Here is a 17,830-nt window from a genome sequence, read left to right as displayed (position 1 = left end):
TCCACTCCAACAAAAAAGCCAGCCACACTAACACTGCTCCATTAGGAGAATCACCGACGTACTGTTTAGAGAATTGCCGGGAGAGAGCCGCTAGTAGACTTCTCAACCAATCGGAATGCTGCGGCCCATCAGGATTGGCTGAGACGGTTCAGTCGGGGCACAGCACAAACTACCAGCCCCGCCTCCTGCCGAGCGACTACCAATAAATGTTCAGCTTTGGGACCGTGTGTGGTGCGACCCGGAAGGGCTGAACAAATGACATCCGTTAAAATATCAACAACGGGCTGTGCGTGTTCGGTTGCAGTTCACGGACGCGCCTTGTAAGTATAGAAAACATGTTCACCTCAACATAGAGGTCTACATTTCAGCATTAGGCAATGTTTGATAATATAGCTTTGCCGAAAAAATGATTTTGAAAGTCAGGACCCGACATTGTCCGACAAGCACTCATTGGTATTCCTGAAATACACAATACCGCTTGTTTTAATATGTTATGTCATAGTATTTTGTGTAGTTCATTTTTACCATTAATGAGACCTCGGAGCACTTTCTGGTGCAGCCATCCTCCTTGCATGCTTGGTAAAGTGTGTTTGGTGTTAAGGGAAGACATGCGTAGGGGTAGGAGGAGTGTTCTATTCTGCCCACAGAATTGATGGAATATTGACCACTCCGTGTTACTCTTTAATGCGGAGTTCTGGCCAAATGCCGCATCTCGGACTTTTGTTCCCGCGAGGGTCAACAAGATGCAAGCTTGCGAGCACAAACCAGATTTGATGTCCCCTAGTATGTTTTTCTAACATGGGATGTTGCCAGAGGCCTTTGTAATAAAAGAATATCCCACGGTGTCATAACAGAGGTGAAAGAGGATTTATTTAATCTCACGAGGAGAAACAGCCCAGCCATCCATCTCCTAGTTCTTTTCTCTCTCTCTTCTTCTTCTCTGTTCCATGGAATCTCACAACTCTTCTCATTCTAGGATGGTGTCATGGGTGACATCATTTAATACTATAGGCTTCCATTGAAGTAGATTTGCTGCCGCTCCAGTAGGTTTCCTACTCTAGCGTCAGCAAACTCAACATGAATGGCTGCGCGTTCTGGCGCAATACCTGGTGCCATTCGTGCTGATTTTCAGTGCTGCTCGCGCTACTGGTGCAAAATATATGTTCTGCTAGTTGGCTGCATTCTGTGGAATCTCGTTTAGTGTTTCTGTAACTCTCCAGGAATTCTATGTAGTGAAACCTCACGAGTTCCACCCACCACTAGAAATTAGGAGTTGTATTCTGTTTAACCGTTTTGTGGCAGACTTGTGGCTGTGCTTACATGTGGCAGGAAGGTGTGGGAGAGAGTCAGATTTGCACATACGATCGTTATTTCTGATCTTTCCTACTGTATTGCAACATTGTATCCCAATGTGGGATTCTGATGTGCTTGTCTGAATATTGCTCTTGTTATTGAGTGTGTTGGTTAGGGGTGTTCATTGTAGCCTATTCCTCTTCAGGGTTTCAACCAACGTAAACCACATACAGCATTCTTTAATGTGTCAATGGGGCTCACCTATAGGGCTGGACTGCCCAGGCAAAAAGCAGCCTAGGACAATTTTGCCAGACCAGATTTCATACTGTCTAGTGAACTAGCCTGGCCACAGCAGGGGTGGTGGTTTGCAGGGTTGTCCCTCAAGATACCTGTTTAAAAAAAATCCAAATATGGGGCGTTTTACAACACAACTTTTATTACAGAAGATTGCCCAATCCGATGGGGGCTGCATAGCTCAATGAATTAATAGTTGGGTGGTGGGTGGATGAATTCGGGTGACTAGGCTTCCCGGATTTTCGAGGACAGTCCTGTTTTTCACTGTTGTGGCAGATTTCAGTAAGGGTAGCACGTGCCCAGGTTTTCAGAGTGGGTAGACTGAAAACAGAGGGAGGCGCATGTACATGTGGTCCGGGGAAAGACGCGTTAGCAGCTCTTTTCTTGAAGCAATTTAATTAAAATGTATGATATTAGATTTAAACATTGCATTTAACGTAGTGCCTCCTTGTCTGCATTTCTGTGATGAGCGCTGTCATATAAGTTATTCTGTGCCTCTTGCGTGATTTAAAATTGTAGTACTTTTTCTATGTTTGTTAAATGTCCACGTTTTTTGTTTTCAAATTCTGGTCACTCTAGGATGAATTACATTAAAACGGATGACAATGGATAAAGACTTTTAGTTACACAGAGCCAAAGGTCTCAATGTTCTAAATAAGGGTATGTGAATTGCACAACGTGAAACCGGGAAAACTTGCATTTATCCTGGCTTCCTCTTGACCACATTGTGCTATCCTAGGCAATTGCTTTTTTCACAGTGCCTTCTTTTCCTTTATACTAACATGACAGCACCTTGCAATACATCAGTTTGTGGTTTGTGCTGTATAAAAGCAGAAGTCTATAATGTTACTCCATCTATAGTAACACTCTGTGCCACACAAAACACAGTTGACTTTCTTCTTGGTTCACGAATAGCATTGTTGTCAGGGCAGTGGTGGTGGGGACATTGGCGTTTCTGAGTTTATGATTAGAATTTATCAATTCTCAATGCAGTGATACAGTTTTAATATTATAAACTGAGCAAACAGCACATCCCACCCCTCTCTTTCTCCTAAAGCCCTGAAGGTCATCACTGCTTCAGGTTACCCTGCAGGAGGCAGAGCCCACCCAAATGCAACAACAAATGGTTTTCAAGTGTGCTTGGTCTGGCTGAGTGAATTATAAATGAACCATGAAAAACAAATCATTTTAAAAAGTGCCAAAGTGCTGCAGGCAGGAAATGAGGCCGGCTGAACACCAGCAACAAAACTGTACCTCACCAGCAGTGAACCCCCACCCTACCAGCCCATGAGGAAAAGTCCCGGTAGCGCCAGTTTGTGCCTACTCAGACCTACTGGGATGTTGTGAAAAATAGTAAACATACTTTATACTTAAGTTTATGTGGTCTAGCCAGGACCGGATATGCTATAATCTGGGGAGTATAGAGACACCTTTCATACATGGGTCTGTCGAGTCCACTACATGACGAAAGGGTATGTCCTGATTTGGGAAATCAACATACACCATTCATACACGTATCTGTGCTTTCCACCCATGAGTGCCAGTGTAATAACTGTAGGGAATCAAGATATCCTGGGACGAAATTTAAGAAACACTACTCATATATGTGTCTGAATACAGTCAGGAGCATGATGTTATGACACAGGGTAAATCAAGAAGCACCATTGGTTTAGTGACGTTTTTAACAAGGAATTATTAGAGCCTTAGGACTCCCTTATTACAACTTTTATCAACTCAGTCAGTTGCTACTTGTAAGAAGGAATTGTGCCAAGAAAGAGGACTTGTTTTTCCAGCTCAAGATACTGTTTACAATATTAGTTGAGAGGGGTTACCCGCTAAGCCTACATAAATAGGCAAGAAAAATGACATGACTCTTTCCAAGGGGAACAGGTTCTTACGAATGTATGCCGGAACAACGCATGCCTGAACAACGAGGTCGGAACAACGACCTCGTTGTTACCACTAATGCCTTTACCACAAAAGCCTTAACAACGATTTTCCGTTGTAAAGGCATTCCTGGTAAAGGCATTAGTGATAGGCATGCATTGTTCCAGCATGAGCCCCTCCCTGGCCCCCCCCACCCTTGCCCCTAAAACTACCCCAACCCCCACCTCCTTCCTAAAATTACCGCTACCCCCTACCCTACAGCCAAAACCTAAAACAACCCCCACCCCTAAAACAACCTTAACCCCCACCCTTAAAACCTAAACTACCCCAACCCCGCCCCTAAAACTAAAAATACCCCGAACCCCCACACCCCTGCTCTAAAAATACCCTGACCCCCGCTCCTAAGACTAAAAATGCCCCTAAAACTGAAAATACCCCCACTTACCTGACTCGTCGCGTCGTCCTCCTCAGCCGACTCTCTTGTTTGTGCCTTAACCACACATGTTGGTTGTTCAGCACATACATGGTTAAGGCACAAAACAACAAAGTCGTGGTTAAGGAAAGCATAGTTATGCTTTCGTTGCCCACGACTTTGTTGTTCTGTAGTCGGCCTTCAGGGCATTTCCCGGTTCTTACACCCAAAACAAAAAAACATTAATGAAGGCAGGGTGCCTTTGTAAGCACATAGGGCCACATGTACAAAGCCTTTTTCTAGTCGGAAACGGTCTGATTCGCAGACCCCCAAGGGGGGCAGAAAGCCCACCAGAGACGATTTCCCCCCCCCCAAAAAAAAAGAGGGTGGGGGTATGGCCATACCTCCACCCCAAATAAATGGGGCCAAAGTTGTTCTGCCCACTTGTGGGCAGATGGGACAATTACCCCCAATCCACACCCGGGGAGGGGGGGTGCAGAACGTCTACTAGATGCCAGGGAATAAAATAAAAAATAGTGGGGTGGTGGTTACCAACCAGTATTGGCCTGGTTATGCCCCCACCCCAACTGAAGGGGGTAACAGTCTTTCAGCTCTCCACTGCACCCTAAAACATCTTATCCCACGGCAAGCAAGAGGATATTTGATTATTGTGGGTTTTGTTTTTACATTTGGGCCATGAGAGCTTGGCTAACACTCAAAAACGTCCCACTTGGAATGGTGAGGGCTGCACTTTTTGGACTTTGGGACGCTGCCATGTAGAAAAATCCACAAACTAGACACATCTGAAAACTAAGAATCTGGGTGATTCCAGGGTGGTGTGCTTCACATGCACCACTCACCATTTTCTTACCCACAATGCCTGCAAACCTCCAACTTTACTGGAAATCACACATTTTTGTGAAGGAACCTTCCAGAATCTGCAGGAATTCATTTTTTTTTTTTTTTTTTTTCAAACTGCCCTTTTGGACCTGGTTTGGTTCCCCCTCAATTTTGACATGTTTTTGGCTCTTCTCTATCACAGGCACTTGGCCCACCTACACAAGTGAGGTATAATTTTTACCGGGAGACTGAGGGGAACATTGGGTGGTAGGAAATTTGTCCCGGTGCGGTGATCCCACAAAGAAATGTGGGGAAAATGCTATAGTTTTTTTTTGTTTTTTTTAAGCTAAATTTGAGGATTCTGGGTAAGAAAACATTGGAGTATCCACGCATTGGGTGTCTAGTTTTCGGAAATGTCTGGGTTTGTTCACTTAATGGCTGCTGAGCCCAGGACCAAAAACGCAGATGCCTCCGCCCCCGCAAAAACAGGTAGTTTTGTATTTGATAATTTTGATGTATCCAGATTGTGTTTTGGGGCCTTTCCTTTTGCGGGCACTAGGCCTAACCACACAAGTGAGGTGCCATTTTTATCAGGAGACTTAGGGGAACGCTGGGTGGAAGAAAATATGTGGCTCCTCTCAGATTCCAGAACTTTCGGTCACCAAACTGTGAGGGAAAAGTGTTATTTTTTAAAAAATGGCCAAATTATGAGGTTTGCAAAGGATTCTGGGTAACAGAATCTTGTGAGAGCCCCACAAGTCACCCCATCTTGGATTTCCCAGGTGTCTAGTTTTAAACAAATGCACAGGTTTGGTAGGTTTTCCAAGGTGCCGGCTGAGCTAGAGGCCAAAATCTACAGCTAGGCACTTTGCAAAAAACACATCAGATTTCAATGTGAAAATGTGATGTGTTCATGTTGCGTTTCTTGTCGTGAACATTAGTCCTACCCACGGAAGTGAGGTACCATTTTTATCGGGAGACTTCGGGGAACACAGAATAGCAAAGCAAGTGTTTTTGCCCCTTGTCTTTCTCTACCTTTTTTCCTTCCAAATGTAGGACAGTGTGTAAAAAAGACTTCTATTTGAGAAATGCCCTCTAACTCACATGCTATTACGAGCAGCACGGAATTCAGAGATTTGCAAATAACCACTGCTTCTGAACACCTTATCTTGTGCCCATTTTGGAAATACAAAGGTTTTCTTGATACCTATTTATCACTCTATATATTTCATCAAATGAATTGCTGTATACCCGGTATAGAATGAAAACCCATTGCAAGGTGCAGCTCATTTATTGGCTCTGGGTACCTGGGGTTCTTGATGAACCTACAAGCCCTATACATCCTCTCAAACAGAAGAGTCCAGCAGATGTAACGGTATATTGCTTTAAAAAATCTGACATCGCAGGAAAAATGGCTGTTTATTATTATTATTTTTTTTTACCTCAATTTCATTTTTTTTATTTTTTATTTCAGCTGTTATTTTCTATAGGAAACTCTTGTAGTATCTACTCAAACTACCCCTTGCTGAATTCAGAATTTTGTCTATTTTTCAGAAATGTTTATCTTTCTGGGATCCAGCATTGGTTTCACACCCAATTGTCACTAACTGGAAGGAGGCTGAAAGCACAAAAAATAGTAAAACTGGGGTATGTCCCAGTAAAAGGCCAACATTGTGTTGAAAAATGGGGTGTTCTGATTCAAGTCTGCTTGTTCCTGAAAGCGGGGAAGATGGTGATTTTAGCACAGCAAACCCGTTGATGCCATTTTTAGGGGGAAAAAAAACACAAGCCTTCTTCTGCAGCCCTTTTTTTCATTTGTTTGAAAAAACCTGACATTTTTGCTGTATTTTTGGCTAATTTCTTGGCCTCCTTCAGGGGAACCCACAAAGTCTGGGTACCTCCAGAATCCCTAGGATGTTGGGGGGGGAAAAAAGACAAATTTGGCATGGGTGGCTTATGTGGACAAAAAGTTACGAGGGCCTAAAGCGCGAACTGCCCCAAACAGCCCAAAAAAAGGTTTGGGACTTGAGGGGGGGGGGGCCTGTCAGCGAAGGGGTTAAAAGTAAGGTTAGCCTGCCCATTACTTACCATACGTCAGCATCATTCTAACTCTTCTTAACTGTCTTCTAATTTGGCATTGCATTGCAGGCTCCAGTTCTTGCGTCACTTCCGTTCCTTGTGTGCCACTTGGACTAAGCACAAATTTATTTATCTTACTGTCCATCTGCGCTGTGATTTTGGTACTAATTCTATTTTTTTTTTTGGTGTAGCCTTGACCCGGAGCGATTTACATGAGCACCGTTTACATTGCACAAAGTCGCATTCATTTAAAAAAAAAACATTTTTTAGTGTGTGCTTTTAGACTCAGAGTTCGGGGAGATTGTACATGACGGCAATTGTGCAAGGACTACTCCTTGTGTGTGCATTTGTTTTCTTCTTCTCTCCACTCCAATCCCATCCACTTTAATCGTCTATTCCAGACCTGTAGGCTTTGCCAGTATTTGAGTCACAGGCTCGTATTCATAGCAGTCTTTCGTTTAGTCTCGTAGTCTGCTTTTTTTTTTCTTCCCCAATAAACATCACTTTTGTGACTCACAGTTTTAAATTCAATAATTTCCAGTTATGTATTCGCTTTCTGATCAGCACCTCTTCTAAGCTATTTTATGGCTTTTAATGGCTTTTTGTTGCTACCTGACACATCAGCAGCCACTCAATGTAGTGGTTGGTGCATTTTCATAAACATGTGAAGTGCACGCTTGCTCTTGACTCCTTAGTCATCTTGAATACAATCTTGGCGTGAAGCATGTATGTGGAACGCTGTATGCTGTGTGTGGTAGTTCCCTCCTCCTTTTTCTAATAGGTACAATCACTTTTCTGTCTTTGTTTCACTTGTATGCGCACACAGAGCTCTTACCTGGAACTTTTAACGTTGGTTATTTATTCATTTTAAACTATTGTTATCTTTGGGTTTCAGGATACCTTTGGGAAGTTTATACCAGCGCAAGTTTCCTACGCCCTATTTTCAGTATAATTCCCTGCAGTCCTAAATGTATATATTTTTGCTTCTTTTAGTGTAGGTGATATCTATATATGGGTAGGTTGTGCATTTACCATTTGGTCTAGAATTCTTTGCTTGGCCTTGACTTTAACTTAGACCCTTTTTCTTATTATCTTTTTTCAGGATGCAAACGTGTTTTTTTTTTTTTTTTTTAATTTTTTTTTTTACGAAGACCATGCTTTAAGCTCTTTGGGTTAGAGGTTGAAACTTTGACAATTACAATGTTTTGACTACTATTAGCTTGGTGCTTAAATTGATTTGGAGTATTTGATGAATTCCAGCTCCCTTGATTGCTCAGGTTTGCAACCAAAAGTTTTGTCTTGTAAATTCAGTTGTGCATTTTTTCACTAACTCACTTATCACCTGCATTACACAATTTCCTCAGATGGAGCACCTCGCCCTTTCATCAAAAATGATGCTGATAGATTATATAAACAAATGTTGAGTGCTGGTGATGCATAAACGTGTATTTATCAATGTACTTTGTTTTTCCAGTACGTTTGCATTGACCGTGGGTTTTCATTAGGTGATTCTAAATGTGTATTGGTTGACCTCGCTTGAAAATACATTTTTGGTTATAACTTGTTGTTTGAGTGGTTGACAGTAAACGCTCTTTCTAACGTATAAAAATGGTTCAAAAGTGAGTCCGAAGGAATCACTGTTTTTTTTTTTTTTTTTTTTTTTTTATATACTTAATAACTGGGTATTGAGAAATACTGGGTGTATGCCCTTTTTTCTGCATATTTGCAGATGAGCAATACTTAAACAGAGGTTTGAGAAATTCCTATTACCTCATACATTAGGACTGTGTAAAAGAGCATTGTCTGCAGTTAATTGAAGATTTGATTCTGTATGACCATGTTGTTCAAACTTGCATTTATGGTTCATTAATGCAAAGCCTTTATTATTTGTTGAGAGCTCTAAGAAAGAGCTATGAGTTCAGGCTACCTGTACTGCTTCTAGAATGCTTTCTGATTAGATGCACATACTTGAAGGAGCTTGAAAGCACGACTGATGATTCTTTGCTTTCAAACTAAAATGTATACAACAAAAATATGCATCTAGAAAAAACATTTTGCTAAACTACTGTACAATTTATTTTATGTGTCATTTAGTTGTGTTTTTGTGGCATGCTAATATTTTCAAGCAAGCATTGGAAAAGCCAATAGGTCTTGCCCATACAAGAGCTATTGGCTTTGGTCTTGGCAATGTGTTAAATAGGTGTGGAGTACGTTGTACTGCATGATTATGTGTTAACATGTCAAAAAATATTGATTGTTGTCCAACAATATATGGATACTAAATAGATATCTAAAAACTAACCACTAAGATGACAGAATGGAGCTCCTTATTATTTAGATATATATTTTAGTTTCATTGAGTATCCATATATTGTTGGACAAGAACCAATGTTTTCTTGACATATCTGTATAGCCCAAGTTTCTTGTTACTAGGGTGGTCCTTGTTGAGGTTTACATAACTATTATGGGTTAAAGCATCATTTCAGAAATTGGACATAAGAAACCATGTTGCTTTGCAAATGGTAATCCTCATCTTTTGAGAACAGCGCCCACGAGCAGAAACAAGACATGAGTGCAAAATGAGAAAAGAAGCCTTAGCAAAATAAAACAGTTACCTGTAGAAAATACATCTTTGAAATTATGTTTGTACTGCTGGGCATGGTTTTTGCCAGTCACACGCCTTTTGTTTGCATGCCACTAAATGTTAAACACAACAAAATAGTACCTGAATCACATTAGGAGCAGCGGACGGGGCACTCATTAAGTTTGCTTTACTGATAAAACCATGTAGTGTATTAATAATCTGTGAAAACTGGGTTTCAGCAAACATATTTATCATTTGCACATCACCAAGTAAAGTGTTATTATTTGTTTTCATCCTATTAAAATATTTTTTCATCACACTGAAGAACAGGAAATGGTCTTTCATAGCTACTGAGATGTATTTTTAAATTTTTTGTTTAGTTGACTTAGTTACTCAAATGTTGTGGGTTAGGAAAAACCCATCTAGACTTTCATTTCAGTTTTTATAGCAGGTCAGGCAGGTCACCTTCCACAATCCTGGAACTCTGGAGTCAGAATGGAAAAAGACAAAGTGGCTTTTGACCTCTGTCTCTGAACATAGAGCAAATGTAACAAGAACATGATTTAAAGGCATGGTTTTCACTTTCTGAGCTTGACCTGATAAAAAAATGACTCACCATAGCGAGTGGGCGAGTATATTTTTTGAGCGCCCGGTAAGAAACGGGTGGGCTCTAAGTCCTTCTATGTATACAACAGTGTCTCGCAGGCGAGACGCATGTGCTAACGCATGCCCTCACAGACTCGACCCTAAAAAAAAAATGTTAGCAGAAAATCTCTGTAAAGCCAGTTTCATCAAGATAATGGGAAACGAGAAAATAAACAAGAATTGGGAAAGCAAAGCAAACAGTCTGGTGCTGGTTGTCCGCTTTTTGGTCTTGTCAATTAGTGTTTGGTTTGACTTTTTGTTGTAAAACTTTATTGCTGTGGGAGCTGCTAGGACCTCACAAATATATCAAACATTCGCCTAAAACAAGTTTTGGTCTCAAAAAGCACATTGACATAATAGTCCATCGCACTAAAGCAAACTACTTTGTGTGTCGATGTGCCCCTTTTGAAATAGCAGAATGTCTTCACTCACCGTGAACTTAGCAATATATGAAGTTTTATATACTTTTAATAAAAACAAAAGTTCTTGGCTAACACCAAACCTAATTAGGGGCCCAGTTCTTAAAGAAAGTCACAAACCTGCACTCAAGGTATATTTTCTTGCCTAAGTGCAGATTTACAGCTTTCGTGAATTCATACGCATTTGCAGAAATAGGCCTGGAAACTGTATTGCAAGAAAAAGTTTGAACTAAATTGTAGCATGAGCAAATTTGCATGTGTATCTTTGCTCATTTGAAAATCTCCTGAGCATTTGCAAGTTGACATTCCTACAACTCCTTTTTTGCCACCCTTAAACTTTTTACTTCTTCTCTTGTGAAGGGCAAATCAACCTTTCACAGGATGGGAAAAGATCAAAGAAGAGTTGGTAAAAACTCTTAAATATGCAAGTTTGTAGCTGTGCACAGATTCAGAATGGCTTTCCAACCCTGGAAGCACCACTTCCCACTACTTCCGACCCAAGTAGATTTGTGGAAAGGTTGTAAAACGAGGGGCCTTGCTAGAATCCAAACTCTGCTATAATTTGAATGCTGGCGTAATCAGTCTATTTACAGAGCTATGATATAATGAAAATGCTGCCATAATTTGCCACATCACTGCATGACACCGAAGGGACAAGTGGATTTTTTTTCTTGTTTTACAAGACAAGTAGATTTATCAAACATCCTGTCCCATGGACGAGTAGATCATTTTATAAAAGTCAACGCCCCCGCAAAGAATCAAGGAGGTACATTCCGGGAAGGAGTTGAAGTCATTGGAGCTTTCATTTCAGTTTGGGAGGAGAAGAGAGACTTGGAAAGTATCAGGTACACTTTGAGTGGGAAGTGTTGAGCTAGACCTTGGCCTAAGACACTTCTTCCTTGGTGTGGCTGAGAAAACAAAGGCCTGTCTGATACAGGAGATGCAAGTCAGTCATAAAAGGGGATGGCTACACTACTCACGTCATGTCACCAGAGGCACAAAAACAGCCCAACAGATAATGTGAAAGTCTAGGCAAGAGTCCACCTGTACACATCACACTATTTCAGACACAACACAACAATGCTGGATAAGGGCAGGGTGATTTGTGCGGTATAGATTTACTGTACCAAGCAGTGCTTTTAGTGTGCTGAGAAAGGAGGAGGCTTAAGTGTAAGTAAGAACCATTTATAAGAGGCATATCCTTACTTTGTGTGCTGATAGTGTGACCTAGAATCACACTGGCCTCCACTTCCTCGGGATCCTCCTGGCAGACTCTTTTTTTTTTTTTTTTTTTTTTTTTTTTTTTTTTTGTCCTGGTCCTCCTTCTTCTGGTGCCTGTCCTCATTTTGTCCACTGGTTTGTTTACTTGCCAGTCCTGATCGCCCTAGTCTCCTTAACCCTCCTCCCAATGGTCCCTTTTTTCTTTCACACCCACCAGTAGTCCTGGTTTCTTATTCCCCTGGTTTCTTATTCCCCTGGTCCTTATGGTTCTTGTTCTCTTGGTCATAGTTTTCTTAGTACATCTGGTCATTGTCCTTATGGTAATTGTGGTCCTTCTGTTGGTCCGGGTCCTCCTAATCCTACTGGCCTGCTCATGGTTTTCCTCTCCTTTTTCATTCAGCCGCCTTTTTACCGAAACCCACCACCGCATCGAGTCAATATGATGTTGCCAACATGACTGTCAGTTTTCCCCGTAACCTATAATTTTTTGTGCTGGAGAGAGGCCGTTGTGAACCAAAAAATAGCGCTTTCTATGCTCCATTCTAAAAGCCAGACTTTTTTTTTTTTTCTTTTCTTTTCTTACTTTGCCAGTGCTGATCACCAAAAGGACATGGCTCAGCTTCTACCCGATATTACCCTTTTGATGAACTTTATGTTCAGTAAATATTTATAATGAATAGTAATTGATTTTGGCAAAGGTTTTTTCTTCTGCTACATCCTGCATTGTTTTTGGATCTAATCATACCATTTCATGTCTATTCATACTTGTGCTTACGCGTGGGTTTTAGCTGGATTATCTGAAACTGTGAAAAGATAAATAGTGATCCACAACAGCAGTTATGCTTGTGGTTTTGATATAAGTTGTTTTGTGCCAGTGGGCCCAAGAAGTATCTCTTTCCTTTTTGGTTCCCCCCCCCCTTCTCTCCCATAATGTATTTTTATCCTGGTCTTCTTGTTGTCCTGAGAGATAGAACTACTTCTGTGTTCGACTTAGTTGATGTCTTTCAACATGTGTCATGGGGGATCCCACTGCTCAAACATTGACTTTTTGCACAGTAGGCATTGCCCTCCTTAGAATTTGTGCCACGTCACTTTTCCTTCATTTCAAACATTCTGTCATTACTGTTGCCACTACTTCCTTTGCTCTATGGTTCTGGCATCAAGCCTTATAGAAGTTTGGTGCCTGCATCTGGTATTGACAGTTTAAGACTTTTTGGACCATAAGGGAACTCAAACATTTCTGAGCTTTCCATGCGTAGTTCCATTTTTAGTGAGGATGGACTACTGCAATCACAATCAGGTTGTTATTGAAGCGTGGAATATCAATGACTTTCTTTTCTGAGTGGCTTCTTGGAGCTTTATATTTAGGGGTTTTAAGATCAGGCTCTGATGGCCTTCATCTCTTCAATGGGTGGATTGTTACAGGTGTTGGGGAAATTAGAAAAAATGTAAAGGGAAGGTATTACTTAGATCACTTGCGTAAAGTGAGTTATGGTTATGAAATTATTTTGAAGTAGATTAGCAGATTTTATGCCAACTTTAAAGGTTGGCAATGTGATCTACTGTACCATGCATATGAAAACATTTAAAATTTAAGTTAGTAAATGGACCATAGGCTCCACAGAGGTTTGGGCAGGAATGTGCTATAGTAGCATGCTGTTAATCTGTACACCTTGTTAAAACAGCAAGGGTTATGCAGGGGAGATACCTATAGTTGCCATGACTGTTTGGGCGCACTCACCTTTGGTTGCTAGACCCCATTTATGTTTTTATCAGTGTACTTAGTTCTTATTGTCAATTAGCTCTGGGACTGTCCGGTTTTGCAGGGTTCTCTGTCCCGAAGACTGGAAGCCAAGCAACCCTTATTGCTTTTGCAAATGTTTGACCTCGAAATGGGATCAGGACATACAAATGGGGGGCACTTGAAAGCTTTACTCTGACTCTGCCCAAACCTTTTGACTGTCTTCAGAGTGCCTAGCAATCTCATCCATGTACTTAAAAGAAACACGTTTACAATACAAAATATGGCATGTCTTTATTTCACACAGTTATAGGAGAAGTGCGTTTGGGATTCATGCATTATTTAAGTGACTAATTTGGCTGTCTAGCATTGCATCTTGTTTTGTCTAATAAAATAGGTAACTAGGTAGGCATTTTGGAATTGGGAGTTTTCAGAAACATTATTGGACTAAATTGTCTGTGGCGGATCACAAAGTGTACAAAACAACTTTTTTGAATATCACCCATAAATCTTATTAAATCTTATTTGTGAAGCCAGTAACAGCACTTCCAAAATCATCCCTGATGTTATCCTTCCCTGATTAATTTACCATTGCCATTAGGGGTATGGAAGTTAATAAAATATCTACTTGTCCATGGGACACATTGCTTCATAAATCTACTTGCCCTGTAAAAAAAAAAAAAAAAATCTACCTGTCCCTTTGGTGCCATGTAGTGTGGTGACAAATTATGGCAGCAATTTCATTTATATAAGAGTTCTGATTATAGCATCTCTGCTTATGCCCAGGTTCATACTGTAGTAGGGTTTGAATACTAGCAATTGCCTCACGTTGCCACCTTTCCACCAATCTACTTACTGGGGCTGAAGATAGTGGTAAGTAATAGTTCCAGGGTTGGAATGCCCTTTTGAGTCTGTGCAAACCTACTGACTTACATGTTTTAGAGGTTTTCACCAGCTCTTCTCTAATCTTTTCCCACACTAAAAGGTTGGAAACTTTTTCCTGACTAGGGCAGAAGTACAATTTCTTACAGGGTTTGAAAAAAGTGGTTGGAGGGTAAGCAAACTTGTAAACGGTCAACAGATTTTCGCATGAGCAAACCTACACATCCATATTTGCTTGTGCTAAAATGCAGTTTACAAATATTTTGTAGGAGTATGATTTGCTGGCCTACTTCTGCAAATTCTTGTGAATTCATGAACACTGTAAATCTGAACGAATGCAAGGACATATACCATGGTAGCACTTTCATGACTTTCTGTAAGAATTGGACCCCCAATTAGGTCTGGCGTTAACTGAGGCCTTTGGTATTAAAGTTATTTCTCTATCTACCTATTCACTGGCTTCTCTGTGAGTAATGGCATTCTTCTGTTTCACAAGGAGCATAACAGCACACAAAGTAGTTTTATTCAAGGCTAGGAATGTTGTAAAGGCAGTATGTGCTTTTTTAGAACAAAAAATATTTTTTATGCTTGCCAATGTTTGCTGTAATGGTGATTGCTTGGCAGCTCCCACAGCTATAAAGTTGTCCAAAAGCCATGTCAAAACAAGACAAGCATTGACAAAACCAAAAGGCTGACTGCCAATGTCAGATCTGTTTGCTTAGCCAATGATTGTTTATTTTCATAATCCTTTTGAAACCTGTTAGCCTTATTTTTCCATTATGAATAATATATGGTAATACTAGCATGCACCAACACATTTTACTAAATGATGCCTCAAGGAAATGGTGCCTAAGATTAGGTGCAGGTATCGGAAAGAACAGAAACCCATTTAATGTTGTCTTAAAAGAGTGAAAAATGACTTACCTGAGATCTGGTGTAACACTATTCAAAATTACAGGGACTCTATAGTACAATTGTTGTTGTTTCTTGTAGCCCTAACATATAAATACACTCAGCAGAAGATAAGTCTGGCAAACTTAAAAATCTCTCTGCAGTATTTCTCTGGATTTTATCTTACTACAGTTTGATTGCTTACTGAAAGTTTCTTGAAGGCTGCGGATGCTAAGTTAAAGTGAACTCTTTCCTTTACTGTTAGCCTGTATAAAGAATTGCTGGCTGCAGAAGATTTATCTTTTCTCTTCTTTTGAGCCAGCAATCGGGTAGAGCAGCAGCTGCACCTTGGTTAGTCTTCATAAAAGCTTGTTTTCAGTGTATTGACAAACCGTGATTGAACTGTGCAGCAAATGTCTACTGAAAACTGTCCTCCACACCAGTATCCCATTGCTGTCAATTGTGCCTTATGCAGGTGATTCCCCAACGTTTTATCATTGTTTAGTTTAGTTTAATGAATTTTTAGAGCACATGGCTACCCAGGGGCTTCCCAGCGCTGAAGGTAGATCATAAACTCAGTGGAGCCTATGCTGAAAATAAAAATGTCATCAATTTCTTAAGAAAGGGGGATTCCAGTTGTTCTGCCTCCCCATGTTGCTTTCCTGAAACAGGGTGTGTTGACCAACGAGGCAGTAGAGGACCTAAGTGCCCTCTGAGGGACAAAAGATGAAATACATTGCCTGAGAAACCGCAGACCCTTGTTATGGGGGGCTTTATGTGTCATGCAAATGGCCTTGAAGTTGATCCGTTGTTTTATAGGAAGCCAATAAAGTGAGGCCAATGCAAGTGTCTGGGCGTGTTCATAAGCAAAGATGCGGCGGCATTTTGCACAACCTGCAATCTCTTCATAACATAGCCCAGCGAACTAAGAAAAAGAGTTGCCATAGTCTAAGTGGGACAGTATCGGGGCCTGAATGAGGAGTCTTCCGGCCGAAAAAGGTAAGATTTTGAAAATTTTCCTCATGGTTCTTAGTAAGCAGAAACAGGATGCAGCCAGCTTTTTAGCTTGGTAGTCCATTGTGAGACAGGAATCTAACCAGAAGCCTAAGCTCTTTATATTTTCTTTGAGAGGAGGGATATTTTTAAGATCTTCCAATGCCAAAGCTGGCGACTTAAGGAGAGCATGGTTTCCAACTATCATCACTTCCGATTTTTCGTCATTAAGTTTAAGTTTAGAAATAGTCATCCATCTAGCTACATCCGCGAGACGAGGATAAATTAGGTTGGGCAGAAAGAGAAACTACCAGCTGGGTATAATTGGCATATGATGTCAAAGAGTGGCTGTAGGGTTCAACGATTTCAGCTAAGGGGGGGGACATATAAATATTAGAGTGGGGCTCAACGAGGTGCCGTGAGGGACCCTGCATGTAAGGGAGAACGTGTTGGAAAGTAAAGGGCCGTCAAGGATTTGGAAAGTTCTATCTTTCAAAAAGGAGGAGAACCATCTGAGTGTGGTACCGTCAATTCCTATAGCTGAAAGTCTTTGAAGTAGTATACCGTAGTCTACAGTATCAAATGCAGCACTAAGGTCTAATAAGATGATAGCTGCGTGTCCACCTAAATCCAGTAGTTGGCAAGTTTCTTCCATAACGACTAATAGAGCTGACTTTGTGTTGTGGTCTGAAACCCATTTGTGAGGGATGTAGGAGTTTGTTGTCTTCAAGGAATCACGTTAGTTGATTATTGACATGTTTTCAGTTATCTTCGACACAATAGGAAGGAGAGCAATAGGTCTATAGTTGCTCAGAAGAGTTGGATCAAGTTTTTTTTTTTTTTTAAATAAAGGCTTAACAACTGCATGCTTGAAAAGCTGGGGTACAAGACCAGATGTTAGGGATTGGTTCAAAATATCTTTTAGTATAGGTGAGATTATATTCGAGCTCAGAGCTAAGACATGGTGGGTGGGATCTAGAGGGATTCCGATTTTTATAGTGTGCAGATATTTAGTAACTAGAGCTTCTGTTAGAGGTCGGAGAGAAGGGAGTGAGACTCTCGGAAATTGAAGGTAGGTTATCATGTGGATGCCAATCTCTTGAGGATAGTTAGATGGGAAGGTTGAAATAAAGGTCTATAATGTTCTTTTGGAAATAGCCTGACAGATCATTACTATGGGTTTTGGAGGCCTCTATAGGGTTATCTATCGAGGAAACCAGGGTCAGTTCTTTCAAGATCTCTTTAGGGGAGTTTGCGGACTGTTCGATTTTAGATGTATAGGATGCTGCTTGAGCTAGTTTAATCTCCACGTAGAATGCTCTAATCGCCTCCCTATATTGTCTTAGAGGAGTTGTCACAGTCCTTCCTCCACCTTCTTTCAAGTTGCTTGCACGTGTGTGTGTGTGTGTGTGTGTGTGTGTGTGTGTGTGTGTGTGTGTGTGTCTGTGTGGTTTTTTTTTTTTTTTGTTTGTGTTTTTTTTTTTTAAGCAATTGAGGTGTAAATCATGGTTTGACCTTATGATTAAGCCTTCTGACAAGTCTTAGTTGGTAGGATGGTGTCTAAGGAAATGGAAATACACTTACTGAAGTTTTCCATCAGACCAGACTCCTCACAAATTGGATGAGAGAGATGTAATATATCCCACCAG

The 17,830-nt window shown here is 40.8% G+C and overlaps 1 protein-coding gene across 4 annotated transcripts in view; it reads left to right on the top strand.

Moving 5' to 3' along the window:
* The first annotated feature begins 206 nt into the window (after positions 1–206).
* EXOC2 (exocyst complex component 2) overlaps positions 207–17,830 on the top strand; it is a 1,213,422-nt gene continuing 1,195,798 nt past the window's right edge. The window contains exon 1 of one of the 4 annotated variants that reach the window (XM_069217791.1): positions 207–320. The gene's annotated coding sequence lies outside the window, so the exon portion shown is untranslated. The remainder of the gene's footprint in view (positions 321–17,830) is intronic. The other 3 variants (XM_069217808.1, XM_069217816.1, XM_069217800.1) reach the window with 3 other exon arrangements.

The sequence above is a fragment of the Pleurodeles waltl genome, chromosome 2_1 (genome assembly GCF_031143425.1).
Source record: "Pleurodeles waltl isolate 20211129_DDA chromosome 2_1, aPleWal1.hap1.20221129, whole genome shotgun sequence".
NCBI classification, from domain to species: Eukaryota; Metazoa; Chordata; class Amphibia; order Caudata; family Salamandridae; genus Pleurodeles; species Pleurodeles waltl.
Note: the sequence above shows the minus strand (reverse complement) of the source record. Positions and strands in the feature narration are given on the sequence as shown.